General features: G+C 45.6%; 1 protein-coding gene across 1 annotated transcript in view; it reads right to left on the bottom strand.

Moving 5' to 3' along the window:
* ASS1 (argininosuccinate synthase 1) overlaps positions 1-16,822 on the bottom strand; it is a 155,253-nt gene extending 138,431 nt beyond the window's left edge. The window contains exons 1-2 of the mRNA XM_068248839.1: positions 16,779-16,822; positions 904-965 (exon numbers count right to left, since the gene is read on the bottom strand). The gene's annotated coding sequence lies outside the window, so the exon portion shown is untranslated. The remainder of the gene's footprint in view (positions 1-903; positions 966-16,778) is intronic.
* Positions 16,823-17,742: the final 920 nt, after the last annotated feature.

Raw genomic sequence — 17,742 nt, 5'->3', positions numbered from 1 at the left:
TGATCCGCAGCATTCAATGCAGTGGAACGCTATGGGCAGACGATCTACCACCTCAGTCAACACCGATCGATTGAGATTTCACATCCAGTCCCATCAATGACTTTGATCAAAATTATAATTGCTGCAGCACGTTGTGTTAAAGATTCCCTGCAGATTCAATCAGAGTGATCAAATCTGCCAGGAATCGATGTGAATGGGCCTTAACCACTTCGTCCACAGGTCAGTAGATATACGTCCTCTGGGACTTCATCTAAGCCACGAGTCAGTAGATATACGTCTTGTAGCAGAAGCAGTGCTGTACAGGATTGGGCTTGCTCCTGTGCACATTTCTGGTTCTATCTGATGCAGGACTCATTGGTGAATGGGAATATAGGTTTCCTGAGCTAATGAGATTGATTTTTACTATTAAAAATACTTTTATTTTCTCATTTCATAGTGAAAAACACATTTTGTAGCATTATTCTAGAATCAAATAGCTTCACCATAAATTGTGACAGGAACATAATCTAAGTTTTGTGATAAGCGGTAAGAATAGCCAAACAAAATTTGTGTTTTTTATCTACAGTAGCACTTTTTATTTTTAAAGTGGAATTGGTAAAACTGAGAAATAAATGTTTTTTCTATCTTTTTCTTTGTTTTACCATTAAAATTCATAGATAACAAAATTGTTCGAGGGAAAAAAATGGCACACAATGAAAGCCTAGTTTGTCTTGAAAAAAACAATATATATTTCATTTCTGTGTCGTAAGTAGGTATAAAGTTATTTCTGATTAAATAAGGACATAGCTAAACTGTCAAAACTGCTCTGGTCCATAAGTGGGAAAAAAGGTCTGGATGCAAAGTGGTTAATTATCACCTTTGGCTCAGATATGGTTGTGGCAGCCGCTATTGCCCCCTACTGACCTTCTATGTGGTTCTGCAGCAACTGGTGATTGTGGTGAGCAGAAGATGCTATCCGGAGTGTCCTGGAAACAAGAGAAAGAGAACATAATTAGGTCAGACTGGCGCAGCTTTCCAGGAACTGTATGTACTGTTACAGTAAATAGACAAATTCCAAGGTTTGATCTAAATCTGCTTGACCACCACTGATACAAGGGAGATAGCTCATATTCACAGAAATCGATGATACGCAGATGCTGGTCACATGACTGGTCACATGACTTAGCCAAGTCGCACACTACTGCACATGTTCTGGACCAATGGTGCACCTCCACCATCTCGCTCCTGTGACCAGAAGCGATCTGCAACTATGAGTCTTATCATAGTGTGTTTAAGGGGGCAAACCGGCGGGCCAGCACATGCACAGCAGTGCACAACTTGGCCGATTTGGCAACTCTATCGGGCCAATCAGCGGATCGAGGAAGAGGACCAGGAGGACAGCAAGAGACCTACAAGCCTAGGGGGCTGGAAGGTAAGTAAAAGAACATTATTTATGTCAATCTCGGGTATCCTTTAAAAGGAAATAAATATGTCAGCCTCCATATTCCTCTCCCTTCAGGTGTGCTTTAAAGAGAGCCTGAGGTGGGCTCAAAAAATGAAAAAAAGTGCGGATCAGGTAGCCACAAAAAACACTGCTCCTGTGGGCTAGGCTGGACCGCTTTCACTTTTGTGACCTGTAGGTCACAACGCTGCAAGGAGGTGTCTCTCATAGCGTGCAGGGAGGTGGGGGGAGTGGCAGGGGGCGTGGCCAGGGAAAGAGCTGCCCAATGGCAGCTCTGGAAACCCTGCAGGAGTGCCCCTTGCGGGCGTTTTGAGCAGGGAATCCCTTTTCCTTGTGTTTACCTCCGAGACAGTGACAAATATTGTCGCTAATCTCGGAGGGTGGAGGGGGGGCAGAGAGCAGCGGTGTGGGGACACAGAGGCATGTCATGAGGCAGAGTGCATGCCTCTGTACCCCATCTATCCACCTCAGGTTCTCTTCAATAAAAATTGTGCAGTGGGAAGGGAATTTAACAAAGTGTAGTCAAAGTTTCGGAAAGCCCCCATTATTATGCCTTGTTTTGTTTAATCTGATAAATACTGAAGATTATACTGCAATCCCAGAAGTATTGGAAGAAATAAGCTTACACCCTCTCACCTAGCAACCGAGCGTCTTGACAAATGTGTAAGGGACGGGATTTACTGGCTGGGTGGAGATTGCTGAGGTGGAAATTCTCTAAAGGAAAGAGGAGGAAGTAGAGTAGAGATATTCCCCAGGCATATTGTTCTGCGGATGAAAATGAAGTAGCGAGACACTAATGACTGTAATATTATATTGTGGTCTGTTTTTCCGGTTGTTCCTGTTTGTGCTCCTTGGCCAAAGACACGTTTAAAAAGTGAGAAAACTCACAGAAAGCTATTGTGGAGACACCTGGGAGTATAATGGTGAGGATAATACTGTGTGCTATTTACTGAGCTTTAGCAACAGAGGAGGTGGTTGTCGAATAAAGCCTGGTACACATATTTAATTTTGACTGGCCAATTGTACTAAGAAACAGAGCGGATGGATGGGGACAAGCCCGGTTAATACTTTACTAGTTGACCTAAGCCCATTTAAAAATGGGCTATAGGTCTCTTCACGCGCCACCGCCGCCAGTCAGTGCGCGCGCACGCACACGCATGCACGCACCTGCCCGTCGCCCCGCCCTGTCCTCCTGTCCCAACAGTTGACTGCACATGCACAGTACAAAAAATCACGGACACACAGGCAGGGAAAGAGGATGACGTAGGGACAGTTAGGTTTTATTGTATAGGATGTGCCCCTAGGGCAAGTATGTTGTGGCCCCCCTTTTATGTGCAGCAGCCCCCTCCCATTCCATGTGCAGCCCCCTCTTCCATGTGTAACATCTGTATATGCAGCCCCTCTCATTCATAAACAGCTCCCTTGGGCATCAGTTTCCCCTTTTCATGTGTTGCTGCCAATTTCCAGCTTCCTATTGGGCCGCCCAAGGCCCAGGCTTTTATGGCCTTTAAAGAAATTTGGCACTGGACAGTGAGGGAGGCAACAAAGTACACAGGGCTGGAGGAGGTAAGTATAAAAGCTGTTCAGCTCTTCATCTTAGGTACACTTTAAGGGCCCTTTCACACTGGGGCGTTGCGGTACCACGCCCCCAGGCAACGAAAGTCTATGGAGGAGTGCCCTATCTAATGCGCTTCCAAACTTACATCACCGTGCGGCTCCTGCAGCGAACCAAGTCTATGGCAACGTGTCTGTCTTTAAAAACCTGCCACAGTTTTGCGCATAAGCATATTTTAAAAATACGCTTCCCCGCATGTCATCGATTGCCTACCAGGAAGGGAGTGTCACTTCCTGTTGGCCGGATACCAGACAGGGATTACCGCATACTAACGATGACAATTCGGGGACCAACGATGTACATCACTACCCTTCAATGCGCTCTGTTGCTATGGAGGGGGGTGGAGGGACGGTGATCGGCACACAATAGAGCAGATTCCTGCAGGTACGGAGAGCAAAAATAACATTGCCATCGGGGCCTGCTCCTGACACCCGAGCAGGATTGATCGGTGGTCGCTGTACACACAGATTGATTGATGGCTGAAAATTTCGTTATCGGCCATTTTGGCAATTACTGCATATGCGTACGTTCTTTGAGTGCCTGTAGTGAAAAGCTGGGTTTAGGGAATTAGGTTAGTAATATCAGTCAGGGTTAGGAGGAGATTAGGGTTAGACATCAGGAGGAAGTATTAAATGAGGAGGTTAGGGTTAAGTGTCAGTAGGGAAGAGCTGGATTTGAAGTATTGGGTAGGGAAGGTTAGTAATATTAGTTAGGGATAAAAGGTAAGGGTTAAGTAGCAGGATGTTGTTAAAGAGGAACTCCAGCCTAAACAAATATACTGTCATTAAGTTACATTAGTTATGTTAATTAAAATAGATAGGTAATATAATCTCTTACCCACACTATTTTAAAAGAACAGGCAAATGTTTGATTTCATGAAGGCAGCCATCTTTTTAGTTGAAAGGAGGTGACAGGGAGCATGAGACACAGTTCCAACTGTCCTGTGTCCTGATGACCTCTCCCAGTTGCTAGGCAACGTGAATAACAACATAGGAAATCCCATCATGCTCTGCACAGCCTTGGCCTTTTTTCTTTGATGGGTGGAGCTTAGATAAAAATGCAGCTAAAAATGATGCTTTGGTAAGAAAAACAAAGTTCTGATGCTGTGAAACTGTTAAAGAAACACAAAGCCATTTCAGTGCTGCTGAGTAGATTTTTAGCCCAGAGGTTCACTTTAACCTTAAAGGAAACCTGAGATGTCTCTTATGGGAGTATTTATACTTACCTGGGGCTTCCACCAGCCCCATGAAGTGCATGGGCCCCCTCGCCGTCTTCTCCAGCAGCTTGGTTATTTTTTAATCCCCCCTGGTAATCTTGCCGGCTGTGCTCTTCTGCACATGCGCAGCTCGGCTGTGCAGCACTCCCCCCTCCCGTCCCCCGTCGCGCTCTATTGCGTGAGAGTGTACTGCGCCTCTGCAGCGCAGAACGCGCACAGCTGGCCATGACTGGCCAGATTACCAGGGCGGATTACAACACAATGGAGCAGCCGGAGAGGACGGTAAGAGAGCCCACTCACCTCATGAGGCTGGAGCAAGCCCCAGGTCAGTATAATTATCCCCATTAGGGACATCTCCAGTACACTTTAAAGAGACACTGAAGCGAAAAAAAAATATGATATAATGAATTGGTTGTGTACCATGAATAATTACTAGAAGATTAGCAGCAAAGAAAATATTCTCATATTTTTATTTTCAGGTATATAGTGTTTTTTCTAACATTGCATCGTTCTCTAATATGTGCAGATTACACAACACTCAGCATTCAAAATGAGTCTTTCAGAGCAGTCTGTGAAGTAATGACCTCTCCTCTGGCAGAGAAAAAGTAAATAGTTCAATAACAGTTGAGATAATAAAAGTCAGAAAACAGCCCTCTCCACGACTTTGAAAGTCATAGAGCTTAATGGCTTTTTTGCATAGAGATAACAACTGGAGTTTCTTAACTCTTCCTGTACTGGAAACAATTAGACTGATGTATCTGATCTTAATGTTTTATTCTTATCTGTACTACACATACAAATCATAATATAATAATTTTTTTTCCGCTTCAGTGTCTCTTTAAGGGAAAAGGTTAGAGTTAGGTGTCAGGAAGTGGTTTTCCATCATGAGAATTGGCTACTGTTATCTGAACAACAAAGGAGAGCTGAACTATAAATTGCCAACAAAAACAGCATCATCAAAGAACGCAAACAGAGAGAAACCGCTGTTTGCCCTGTTGCATAGCTTACGGATCAAACGAAAACGGCGCATGCGGCAAATTTAAAAAAATAACAAACACACATTACTTAGCATGTGCAAACAGTCTAACGCAGCTACATACGAGTATAACGCACAGCATGCTGCACTTTCATTTAACGTGCTGCGTTATACTCAAACGCAACATGGGCACTGTGAACCAGCCCATTGATTTTTCATTACTGTGAGTTGTTCTGCATTACAGGCTGCTGTAACGTGGGACTTTAACGTCGCACTGTGAAAGCAGCCTCAATGTTTTGTCTGATGAGGTGTGTTTAAAGGCTGCTTTTGAAGGTTTCAAAGTTAAGGGAGTGGAGAATAGATTTTGGACAGAGTTCCAGACGAGAGGGGAAGCATGTGAGAAATCCTGTATGCAGGAGCAGGACGAGGTGGTTAGGGTGGATGAGTGAAGAAGATCATTGGATGATATCTAAAAGTAGTATGTTGATGTATGGTGAAGCCTCAGTGGATCAGAAGTTTGCAGATAAGATGCCTGAATAGTATCTATTACTTGATGGGCTCTGAGAGGCGATAATAGTCACATATTAAGTGTTTATTATACGATATCCAGCTGCATCCTGTAATTTGGTATCCTGGAGGAAGATTTTGCACGTCAGCGCGGTTAAAACATAGAAGCAGCCATGTGTGAACACAACGGGAAGTACAAAGGGGCATCGTGTCGCCTCGGATTAGAGACGGGAGGCTGCTCTCGACTTCTGCCAAAGCCAGACTTGTATTACCCAGGATGTGCTGGAATGTGGCCGCAGCCCAGCTATAGGATGAATAGGTGCATCTCGGCAGATGAACTTCTATGGGAAGGGTGCGGCCCATCTGTCAAAACTCATCAGTCTGACAGGTGACTTCTCAGAGTGAGGTCAGGCGGAGCCCCTCCCCTCAGCAATGCACTCTTCTAACCAAAACTCTTACTGTGTTCCAATATAAAGAGGAACCATAACAAGATATAGTAAAATGCTTTAACGCTAAATATTCGGCATAAGAAAAACTTCCTATAGCTATATATTGCTGTATGTAGCCCCACCCTCCCAATAAGGCTTAGCCTAGGCTGTTTATTATGTGTCCCCCTCCCCCCCCCCGAGCATTCTGGTATACCTTTTCTACTGGCTATAGAATGCTCAGTAAATGAACATTCCACAGGGATCACCTGCCAGTAGGTGGGAGAGGAGGGTTAGGGTTACGGAGCCTCCAGGGGATTTGTGAGGTGTCCACGGGGAGGGGGATTAAGGCTTGGCGCCCACCAGGAAGGGGGGGGGTTGAGGCAGCAGAGCCAGGACATGGTCCTCCAGCACCCAAGGCTGAGACACCAATGTGCGCCCCTCCATCCCTCCCACCCCAGCCGTCACACACTTATTGCTATTGGACTAAGAGGTGCCCCTGCCCCCCCCCCCCCCCGCCCCCCAACACCTTAATCTCTAGTTATCTGGCTTGCAGTCACTACCATGTGTCCCCTTTTCTTATTTCTCTCTGCTTCACACACAATAAGGGAATTATAGCTGAGTGAGTGGTGTGTCCCCTCCCTCCTACACTGCGCCCTGAGGCTGGAGCCTCTCTCGCCTCTGTCTCGGCCCGGCCCTGGGTTAAGGTTAAGCCACCACTGGGTGGGGTCAGGTGTCGGCACCTCCAGGAGGAGTTCTGTCTGAGAGTAGGAAGAGGTTTGTTAGGTCATAGTGAAATATCGGCAAATATAGAATATAATAAATTTACCAATGTTCTACTACCTGCTATTTCCTGTGGCCTTTAGACCAATTTTTTTTTTCGGTAAAGCCCCTGCCCAAATTAGCTTGTGCTGTTTTTGGAAGTACACAACACAATAGGGCTTCTCACTGTACTTGTGTTTCAGTAAACCACCCCATGTGTTCTGCCTCCACTCTCTAATGACCTGGCTAGCAGTAAAATTCGATGACCCGCTTGCAGTGGCGTAACTAAGGAGCTTGGGGCCCCAGTGCAAGTGTTACATGGGGCCCCGAGCTCTGTATTGATATGGAGCCCCAAGACCAACCAAGGACAGCTGCAGTGCCAGAGAGGTGTAATCGGAGTAAGGAAACAATGTAATTGTTAATGATACCACAATGCAATGCACATATAGAGGTGTTCATTACCAGCACAGCACCAATGAAAAGCCAATCAGATGGATGGAGGGCCCCTAGTGGGCCCCTCTATTCCAGGGGCCCCAGTGCGGTCACAACCTCTGCATCCCTTATTGCTACGCCACTGCCTACTTGCATTGAAGTGGGGATTTTTCTAGCCAGCTAGCACTGCAAATAGAGAATGCCCTATTTAGGGCTCATACCCACCAAAACGATTAATTGATCGTTTTTCTGATCGATTTCCATTCACTTCTTTGAGAAATCGATCAGAAAAACGAATGAAAATAAGATCGGGCCTGTCAGAAATTATCTATTAAACCATCTATCTGCCAAAAAATCTCATGGTATATTCCCAGAATTCAGCTGGGAATACACGGCTCGATTTTCACGCTCGATTCTGCAGACGATTACCGGTATCTTATCTTTTGATCATTTTTCTTATATTTTTCCATTGTCTCCCATTCAGAATTGAGCGCGGAAGCGATCGGGCGGGAGATCGGACGTGTCGGCAATAGCCGCCGGATAGACGCCCGCCGCGTCCCCGCTCGTCCGCGTGGATCGACTCCCGCTCGTCCCTTTCGGCGCTTCTTATCTCCTGCTCGATTCGCCGCTATTGTCCGCCCGCGGGGATCAAGCGCGGAATCGATCCCCACACTTTGGATATTGTTAATCGAGCCATCAGGCTCGATTGATAAGCATCCCCTCGACGCCGTGTACACCCAGCATTAGACTAATTTTTAGAAAGGCTATGGATTTGATTCAAAAATCATCCGACTCCGACTCCTCCATTTATTGAAACCACCGACTCCGACTCCAGGTACCCAAAATTGCTCCGACTCCTTGACTCCAACTCCACAGCCCTGATTTCAGATTCCCTTTCAGTCCCACGCAGCTAATCGGTGATGTTTGTTTACAACCAGAGTACAGGGGTGAGTTACTTCTCTAGGAGTTGCATGGCCGGCTTTTCTCTGTGTTTAGGAATTCCCTGACTCAGCTAGGTCAGTCCCAGGCACACAGCAACCCCAGACTGAAGGTTAGGAGCTTTTGTAATCTGCATGATTAGGAAACTCTGCATGGCTGATTGCTGCAGACAAGTCAGAAAAACATGGGCTACATCTAGGGAACCAGGAGGCAAATATCTAAGAACTAATTCAGACGAACGACTGCTGGCGTCCATCACGCTTGTGGTTCCGTATCCCCCTAGAGGCTCAAAACACGATTTTTCTGTAGCAGAAAATTGTTTAGCATTGGCTACATGAGACGCCAACAGCTGGCCGTGTGAACCGGCCCTAATGGTATGTACACACACTCAAATTTCATTGGCCGATGACTGGACAATTTTACCACTACCATGTATAAGGGCCAAGAGATTTTTCCTACTATGAACATGGAAGTGGCAAAATTGGCTAATCATTGACCAATCAACATTGGATATGTGTACACACCCTAAAGGCTGGTACATACATCCAATTTTGGTTGTCCAATTTTCACTGAACAATTTTACTACCTCCATGTTGTATAAGAATTTACCTACATAAAATTGTTCATAGTATTCAAGATCTGTTGGCCCTCATTCTACATGGAGGTGGTAAGATTGATTAATCATTGAAGGTGTGTACCAGGCTTAAGTTTGGGAGAAAAATAAATCCCACCTTGGTGCTTCACAGCCCGAAAGTCTGTCTCTCTGCTACAAATTCATTATTTCGATAAAAACAAAACAAAAAAAAACAGTATACAGTCCCCTCCCCAATGACTGAGACTGCATGTGTGGGGCTAAATCACCTGACCAATATCAGCCTACATGGTTCCTGATGTAAGGGGGTACAATGTAAGAGGGGTGGGGGATGGAAATTATTCCCTAGTCTCGCAAAAGCACCCTTGTCCAATGTCAAGGACAAGGGACCTGTCTCAACCTCTGATGCCCTAGAGGAGGTGGGGGTAATACTATGGGTGGGAAGTTATGGGGAAATCTGTAGCCCTCCTTTCTGTTTTAAGAAAGCAAACTTTTGTTTTTCTTAGCATTTTAGTAAGGGGGCTTTGAGGACTGGTGTAGCCCCTCACACACTCCAATGGGTTCTGGTTCACCATGAGCTTGCTGGTTAGTCTGTACCTCTTAAATAATGAGGTCCACTAATATCAGGCCTCTCTCTGCACCCCTTACCTATTCCCACAAATAGAACATTTTAAAAAATAAACAACCAAACAAAAAAAAAATGTACACCTAAAAATATATATTTTAGTAGACTATGACTTAGGCTTCTTTCACACTAAGACGTTGCGTTAGGTGCTACGTTAAGGTCGCATAACGTGCCCCTAACGCAACGCATGGTGGTGGTGGCAGAGGACGTTAGCAAAGAGCCGCGTTAAGCGTTAATGTGTCCGTGATGTGTACTATAGCACGCATGCGCTGGTGGAGACCACGTGAGCGGAACACTCTGCATCACGTGGTCCCGCCAGTGACGTCAGCACAGTGCAGTGAATATTAATTAGCCATGTGGCTAATCACTGCGCCTGTGCAAGCGGGCTAACGCGGCAACGCCGCTCTAACGCCGTAGCATGCTGCACTTTAGATTGACGTGCAGCGTTACAATGTAATGTGGGCACTGTGAACAGCCCATTGCGGTTACATTGCTGTGCATTGGGGAGCGTTACAAGCTGCACTAACGTGCACCTGTAACGTCCCACTGTGAAAGCAGCCTAAAAATACGATACTACTTTGTTTGCTACTAATGCTCTATTAATTATTCGTACTACACATACAATTCCTTATATCATCATTTTTTTTTTCCGCTTCGGTGTCACTTTCATAAGGTCCTTACGCTAGACTACCACACCCAAAGAGGAACACCTACACAACTGATTCCTTCAAGAATACGGAAGAGATGACTAGTATGAATAAAAACGAGGCATTTCCAAGAATGAGAAAAAGGAAGGATAAAAGATTCCAATGTATCACGGTTCTGAGAAGATGAGCTCATCAGGAAATACTCTGCGTGGTCATTTCACAACAAACATGAGGTATTTTGAAACTGAAACAACTCTGCATCTGTGGTTATCATTTGCTACAATTATTATCCAATCATACTCATGCGTAGGTGGATACAATGGACTGTAGTGCACACTGGCTTATAGCTGTGTACACACTTTAGATATTCCTTGGCCCTGGTCGCTGCTGGCCAGGATGGAATTCTCTTGAAGCATTTTGTTCTTTTGAAGTTGTGCAGCGTGGCCCCTCCCCCTCACCTCCCTTTCATAGAATAATATGTGCATTACTGCCAAGAGATAACTAACACCTATACGCCACTTTTACCCAAAGTGCCACCCAACAATTGTTTTGAGAAACAACAATGGCAAGTAGCAGCGTGTACAAGGCTACACACATATAACGGTTCTTGACTGAGAATCTAGTGTGTGTGTGTGTGTACAGCGCCCCCCTCAACCCCTCCCTCAGTGCGTCGGCGGTCAATCCACCATGGTGGATCCACCCGCCAGAGGGCTGACCAAGAGCATTGTTCTCTCCCTCCCCCCCTTCCATAGTAACAGAATGAGTCGCTAGCTAGGAGGCTTGCACAGTATCTGTACAGCCTGTACTAAACAATCGCATGAGGGATCAAGTCTCTCTCCCTTCCACGGCCAACAATCTTCATATGTACAGTATGTACCCAGCTTTATGCTGAACAGAACAGATAGGCCTACCTTTGCAAGACCTAGAACAATCTTCAAGAAAATTTGCACAAATTAATTCCTAATATAGCCCATCAGAGTCTAGGGTCAGTTGAGTGCAGGGTTGTCCAGTAATGTCAACTAATCTAAGATTTAAAGGTGCCCATACACTATGCAATTTTCCCCAGAAGATTTGTGATCAAATCACTGTGATCAAATCCGTTGAAAACTGATAATCCAAAATGGGCTGCCCAATCGTAAATTCCATTGGTTTCCCTCTGTAAAAATCAGAAATACAGATCGGTCAGGACGGTAAATTGTGGTCAAAGTGGCGTAAGGCGGGGACATGACAGTATTTATGCCGGTGACCCCCGAACCCCCCCCCCACGCACACACACCTCCTCCCAGCTAATACTTCTCCCCTTCCCCCCGTACACTTGCAGGATATTAGTGGCAGTGGAGGGCGCTCACCACTCTGCCCAGCGCTCTCTCCTGTGTCCTATCATCGCCCGATGCCCATACTTTGTGACCCGGCTGTGTTACATACTGTAAGTATGTACAAGCCACGGAGTATGAGCACAGTTATGTGTTGGTGTGACAGAGGTGCTTGGAGCTCAGTTTTGTGTCTACTTGGCACTGCTATTAGCCTGAGGAAGTGGGCAGAGGCCCACGAAATGCGTTGCCAATGTTTAATAAACTTAGTATCATCCTTTGATATTTTTCGGGGGGTTTTTCAGAAAACAACTACTTTAATAGACGCACCGTACTGAAAATCTATACGACACAAACATATTTATATTGCATAGTGAGGAAGCTGCCTTTTACGTCTTCAAAACTACACTAAAAACTACACTAAAACCAAGTTGCATCAGCCATATGGACTTCTCATGGGTGACTACGGAATGGAATCTGAAACTTACAGTGACTAATATTATTCTTTTTAACTACACAGAGAGCTAAAAACATCAAATTTGACAGGATAAGTTTATTTGTAACTAATCTGCTTGTGTTAGGCCCCATACACACACTCAATCGGATCAGTGAATAATGGCGCACAGCGCCTATGCATAAAAATGGCGCCGCATTAAAAAGATACACTTATCGCTATTTATCGTTAGTACTGCATAACGAGGCAGGAAAATCTGGCGCATAGCTCCGCAGCTACTTTCTGGCGTGCCATTCAAATGTATGGAAAACGTAATTTACCGTTTTCAGGTGGCATCGTTGCTGGATGGCTGCCTGTGGTGGAGTGGAGTGGGAGAGTGCATTGCCCAGCTGCCTGCGGTGGGGCGGGAGGAGGCAATAGCTGCCCGGGGAAAAGTGTAGCAGATGGGAGTGGGGGCCAACTCCTACCCTCTGTTCCTCACCTCGGGAGCCCCCTCCTTTTATTGGCAGTCAGCGCGGCGGAAGATACAGCTGATCACTCACCTCCCCAGGCTCCGGTCTTCAGCAAACGTTAGAGGTGCAGGTCTATGCTGTCTCTTCTCTCTGCAATGCCGATTACACTACCTCCTGATTTGTGTAGGAGCTCACAATCTAATCCCTACCAGAGTCCTATGTCTATGTATGTATCGTGTAGCGTATGTATCATAGGGCTCGATTCACAAAGCGGTGCTAACCCAGTTAGAGACTTTAGGCGTGATAACCATTGCACCACGCTGGTGAAAAGCCAGTTTAGGCGTGATAAGTTTAGGTGTGATAAGTTTAGGCATGCTAAGTTTAGATAAGTGTAGATAGCGTGCAAAGTCCCGCACGCAAAGCAGCGCCATTAAACTCTATGCGAAGTGCACCAGACTTTGCTAGCGCAAAAATTTTGATCAGTTGTGCACTGCGGTGCTAACGTAGTTGGTGCTTAAACTTATCACGTCTAAACTTATCACTCCTAAACTTATCATGCCTAAACTTATCACACCTAAACTTATCACACCTAAACTTATCATGCCTAAACTGAGTTTAGGGCCTCGATTCACAAAGCGGTGATAACCCAGTTATCACGCCTAAAAGACTTTAGGCGTGATGACCTTTTCACCACTGAGTTATCACCGATTTTTCCTGCTCTTCGCGCGAAGTTACCGCGCTTACGCGCGGTAACTTCGCGCGAAGAGCAGGAAAAAGCTCGCGCAAAGTCCCATAGGGCTTAATGGGAGCTTCGCGCGAAGCGTCGGGTGTTGCGCGCGTACGCGCGAACGCGCGGCAACTTCGCGCGAGTTTCTTCTTATCATGCCTAAAGTGACTTTAGGCGTGATAAGGGCCTTTTCACCACGGTGCTAACACTTTGCACCGCTTGGTGAATCGAGCCCTAGGTGTGATAAAGGGCTTTTCACCAGCGTGCTAACTGTTAGCACCGCTTTTTGAATCAGGCCCATAGTCTAGAGCCAATTTAGAGGGAAGCCAATTAACTTATCTGTTTGTTTGTTTTTGATGTGGGAGGAAACTGGAGTGTCCGGAGGAAACCCACACAGACACGGGTAGAACATACAAACTCAGTGCAGATAGTGCCCTGGCACTTAAATCATTTATAATAATAACAGCTGTGGTAGAAGGTGACCAATAAACCTAAAAAAGAAGAACGCAGAGAAAGCGGGAGCTCAAATGATGCAGTTCGTCACAGATTGGTTGGTAAAAGCGGAAAGGAAATTGTGGTGCTCACAAAGGAAGATTGCATAAGGGGCAACCAACCACTGAAAGCAGGTGGAGACCTATGATCCGGATTCCACTCAGGTGTCCAGTTCGAACTGGATGAGGTTGCACTCTTGGAAAAACAACAAAGGTCCTTAGGCAGCACACCACTTGGTACCAAGGTCCACCCCTCCAGAGGAGGGCGAAAAGCACAAAGGGATTAAGAGGCACCCAATGGCAGATAAAACTGCCATAAAAACAATTCAATTAGAAAAAGAGGTGGCTTACCTCATATAAATATTAATCTTAATAAGCACAGGCAATGCGTTTCGTGTGTTTGCACCTACTTCCTCAGACCAAATTCAGTGCTAAGAGTGTGTAATGAGTCAAGAACAGAGCCACAAAACGCGTTGCCTGTGCTTATTAAAATTCATATTTATCTAAACTTGTCGTTATTGAGGTCAGCTACTTCTTTTTTTCAGTTTTTAGCCCAGTTTTATCTACCATTGGGCACCTCTTAATCCATTTATAATGATAACAGCTATTGGATTGCAGTCTGGCCACAAGGAAAGCAATATTGTCCTATGTATGACCTGAAATACAAGTTAATGAGGTACTGCAGTTTTCCATAACTGGTTTTCCAATTGCCAGCAATTCCAAAAGCGCTAGATTAATAACAACAAAAGGAGAGATGCATAGTTGGCACTACAGCATAAAACAGCTGACACTGGAGTGGTGCGGACAAGATTCTTGCACTTCTTATCTTGTGGTGCAACCTGCGTGCTCTGATATAGTTGAGAATCACTAATGCATAAAAATGAGGAGAAGGAGGTATTATCGGCACTGCAGGTGCTTTATTCCATATTAGCATTTGGTAAAACCATACACAAACAAACGGAGTGTCACAGGAAGTCACATATCATATTTAAGTAGTGCGGTGGTGCTGGGCACAAACTGCCTGACGGCCGTTTCGCGCTATGTGTGCGCTTCAACAGAGGCAGTCTCCGTTGAAGCGCATACATAGCGCGAAACGGTCGTCAGGCAGTTTGTGCCCAGCACCCACCGCACCACCGCACTACTTAAATATGGTATGTGACTTCCTGTGACACTCCGTCTGTTTGTGTATGGTTTTACCAAATACTTATATGGAATAAAGCACCTGCAGTGCCGATAATACCACCTTCTCTAGATTAATAAGAGCCAATGGAGGTGGTCCCACAGTAGCGATTCAGATTCCCCCGAAATTGCAGTGTCTGCAGCATTTCTGGAGCGCTTGATCTTCAATACAAAGTATACGATCGCTACAAAATCGCTTTTCAATTGCCCTACAAAGTGGATTGGCAGCACTTTTACTACCAAAGCTATGGAGATCGCAATTCCCTACGGCAATCGCAATCACTGTACAAATCGCTTGCATTACATTTAAAATCATTTCAAAGACGTCAGGAATCTCTCTGAAAAATGTTACCTAAAGCACTCAGCGAATGTGAAATTGATTCCCGCTTACCAGTGGGTTGAAGCCCTAAAAGAGAGCCTGAGATGAAACAAACAAACAAAAAAATTCATACATACCTGGAGCTTCCTTCTGCCCCCTTCAGCCTGATCACTCATCTGCCGTCCTCTTGGAACCTCCGTAAGGGCTCCTGGTAACTTCAGGAGCCGGGGCTTACTGCGCATGCGCGGCCTAGCCTCTGTCGCCGGGAGCATTCTGCACCTGTACAGACACCGAACTCTCCTTGCCACAGGAGTGCGACAGGGGAGCGCGCATGGCCGCACTGCCCCTGCACCGACTGGCCCAAGCCAGGAGCCCTTACGAAGGATCCATTAGATGGAAGAGGACGGTAGAGGAGCAATCAGGCCGAAGGGAGCTGGAGGAAGCCCCAGGTATGTATGAATTTTTTTAGTTCCATCTCCGGTACACTTTAAGGCTCGTACTCGCCTCACGATTTTGTACGTGATTCTGCCAAAGAGCGGCAATGTTTTCTTAGCGATAAGCGATAGTTTCCGCAATCTTGCAACGTGGTTACGAGTGCGCGATTAGCCAGACGAGATGTGCGGTAATAACAACCATCACGGCTGATCGGGTCTTTAAAGTGAGCCTGAACTCGGAACTTCTTCTCTGCTTAGATAAGCAACAGCATAATAGCCTTTAAAGAAAAACATGTCTTTGTTACAGCCGATGCAAATCCTGCAATAAATCTGCAGTGTGTGTACTTCCTGCTTTCATGGAAGCAGATATATTGCTAATATCTTGTGTTTACAAATTAGCTGCTTTGCCGTGGCAGAGGAGATTCCTGAGCTGACACACAGGCGAGAGATCAAATTACAGTTGTAATCAGTCACAGATGAGGGGGTATTAGACAGGCTAAACTCTCTAAATACATACAGGGTGCATTTCTCTGTTTTCATTCTGTCCTGTGCAAGAATTCAGATCCATTTTAAGATCAACGACTGCCGCGCTAACTGCCGCAACGGTTTTGAACTCTTGTTCGCGCCTGTTGCATGTTTTCCGAGGGCTAAAAGATGGATCGGGAATGCTCACCGTGGGGAGATCGTTGTGATCCATCTCCCTGTGTCTGATTTGGTGACATCATTATTCAGTGCACTCTGTGATGTGCAGTGGAAGATATCAGCACCATATAAATGCATAGCAATCATATATCAGAGTTCAATGTCTGTTGCTGGAAGGAACGTACACTGAGCAGAAGGATAGTTTGAGTCTGATTTAGCATAGATGTATAATCTAGACATTCCCAGGAGCTGATGTTCCGCTAGTATGGGAGATCCCTAGGAACTTCCCCTGACTCCTGGATTTCCCAGCCCTGCCGGTAAGGTATGTGGCCAGCCTTGACGCCTGTTTTAGCTTGTCTTTATATAGAACCAGGAAACACAGCTGTGACATGCATGTGAGCAGCCCCTACACATGGATGGTAGAAGAAGGAGCAGGTAGAGCAGGAGAGGGACAGCAGCCAGCCAGAGGGAGCAGAGAGAAGAGATCAGGAGTGGGTGATAGAGACCTGGCAGCAGCAGTAGTGGAAGAGGAGATGCAGCACTACAGTATATGAGATAGCTGCTGCAGGTATATTACAGTACTCAGTACTCACAGTGCAGACTGGTCTGGCTGTCAATGTGCAGCCTGTGTCTTCCAGCCATCCTTACATAGTAGGCAGTCGCAGGGGAGGGCAGGGGGTGGGGACATGATGAGGTCACTGCCAGCACCTGCCTTGCCTATTCTAGCTGTTACATCACCCAAAATCTCAGCTACAGAGGAGCAGGAGGCAGCCAGCAACTGGTGTGCAGCACTAACACCTGGCCTACAGGCTAGTCCCTGCTTGTCAGCATTACTGACTGGTGGTGCTGGATGGAGCTACTTATATAAAAGGGTAACTCCACTTTCATTAATAATAATATCAATGCTATAAAAATCATCTTCCAATTTAATGTTACATTTAAATGTAAAGGGATCCTGAACTGAGAGGCTATATGGTGGCTGCCATCATTTCCATTAAGGCTTTGTTCACATGTAAAATCGATTTTCTGCGCAATTTTTTTCCCCCTCCCGGCACTTGCACGTTGCAATTTTGTGTAAAGTGCTTTTCAAAGCGTTTTTGCAGAGCGATTTGTTTTTTTACTTCCAGATGCAAGCCCTTAAACAATACCAGTTTCAGTAATATCTGAATCATACACCTGATAAAAGCATGCAGCTTATCTATTCAGACAGAGCACTTGATCTGCATGCTTGTTCAGGGTCTATGACTGCAAATATTAGGGCCCGTTTCCACTATGGCGAATTCACATGCATTATCTGCATGCAAATTTGCATAGCAATGTATTTCAATGGGCCTGTTTCCATTACAGGTGAAATTCGCTTCTCCCGCAAGCAAAAAAAAAAAAAACACAACTGTCCGCCTCTGTAACAATTTTCGCGCGGTTTACACGTTTTCACGTGCAGAAGTCAATAGCAATGAATGGCGACAAGAAAACTGAGAAAAAAATAAATAAAACTGCTTACGCATATGAATTAGCATGAAAAATGCCTGCAAATGCACGCAAATTCGCATACATATG

The sequence above is a fragment of the Hyperolius riggenbachi genome, chromosome 8 (assembly GCF_040937935.1).
Source record: "Hyperolius riggenbachi isolate aHypRig1 chromosome 8, aHypRig1.pri, whole genome shotgun sequence".
In the NCBI taxonomy this organism is placed as follows: domain Eukaryota; kingdom Metazoa; phylum Chordata; class Amphibia; order Anura; family Hyperoliidae; genus Hyperolius; species Hyperolius riggenbachi.
Note: the sequence above shows the minus strand (reverse complement) of the source record. Positions and strands in the feature narration are given on the sequence as shown.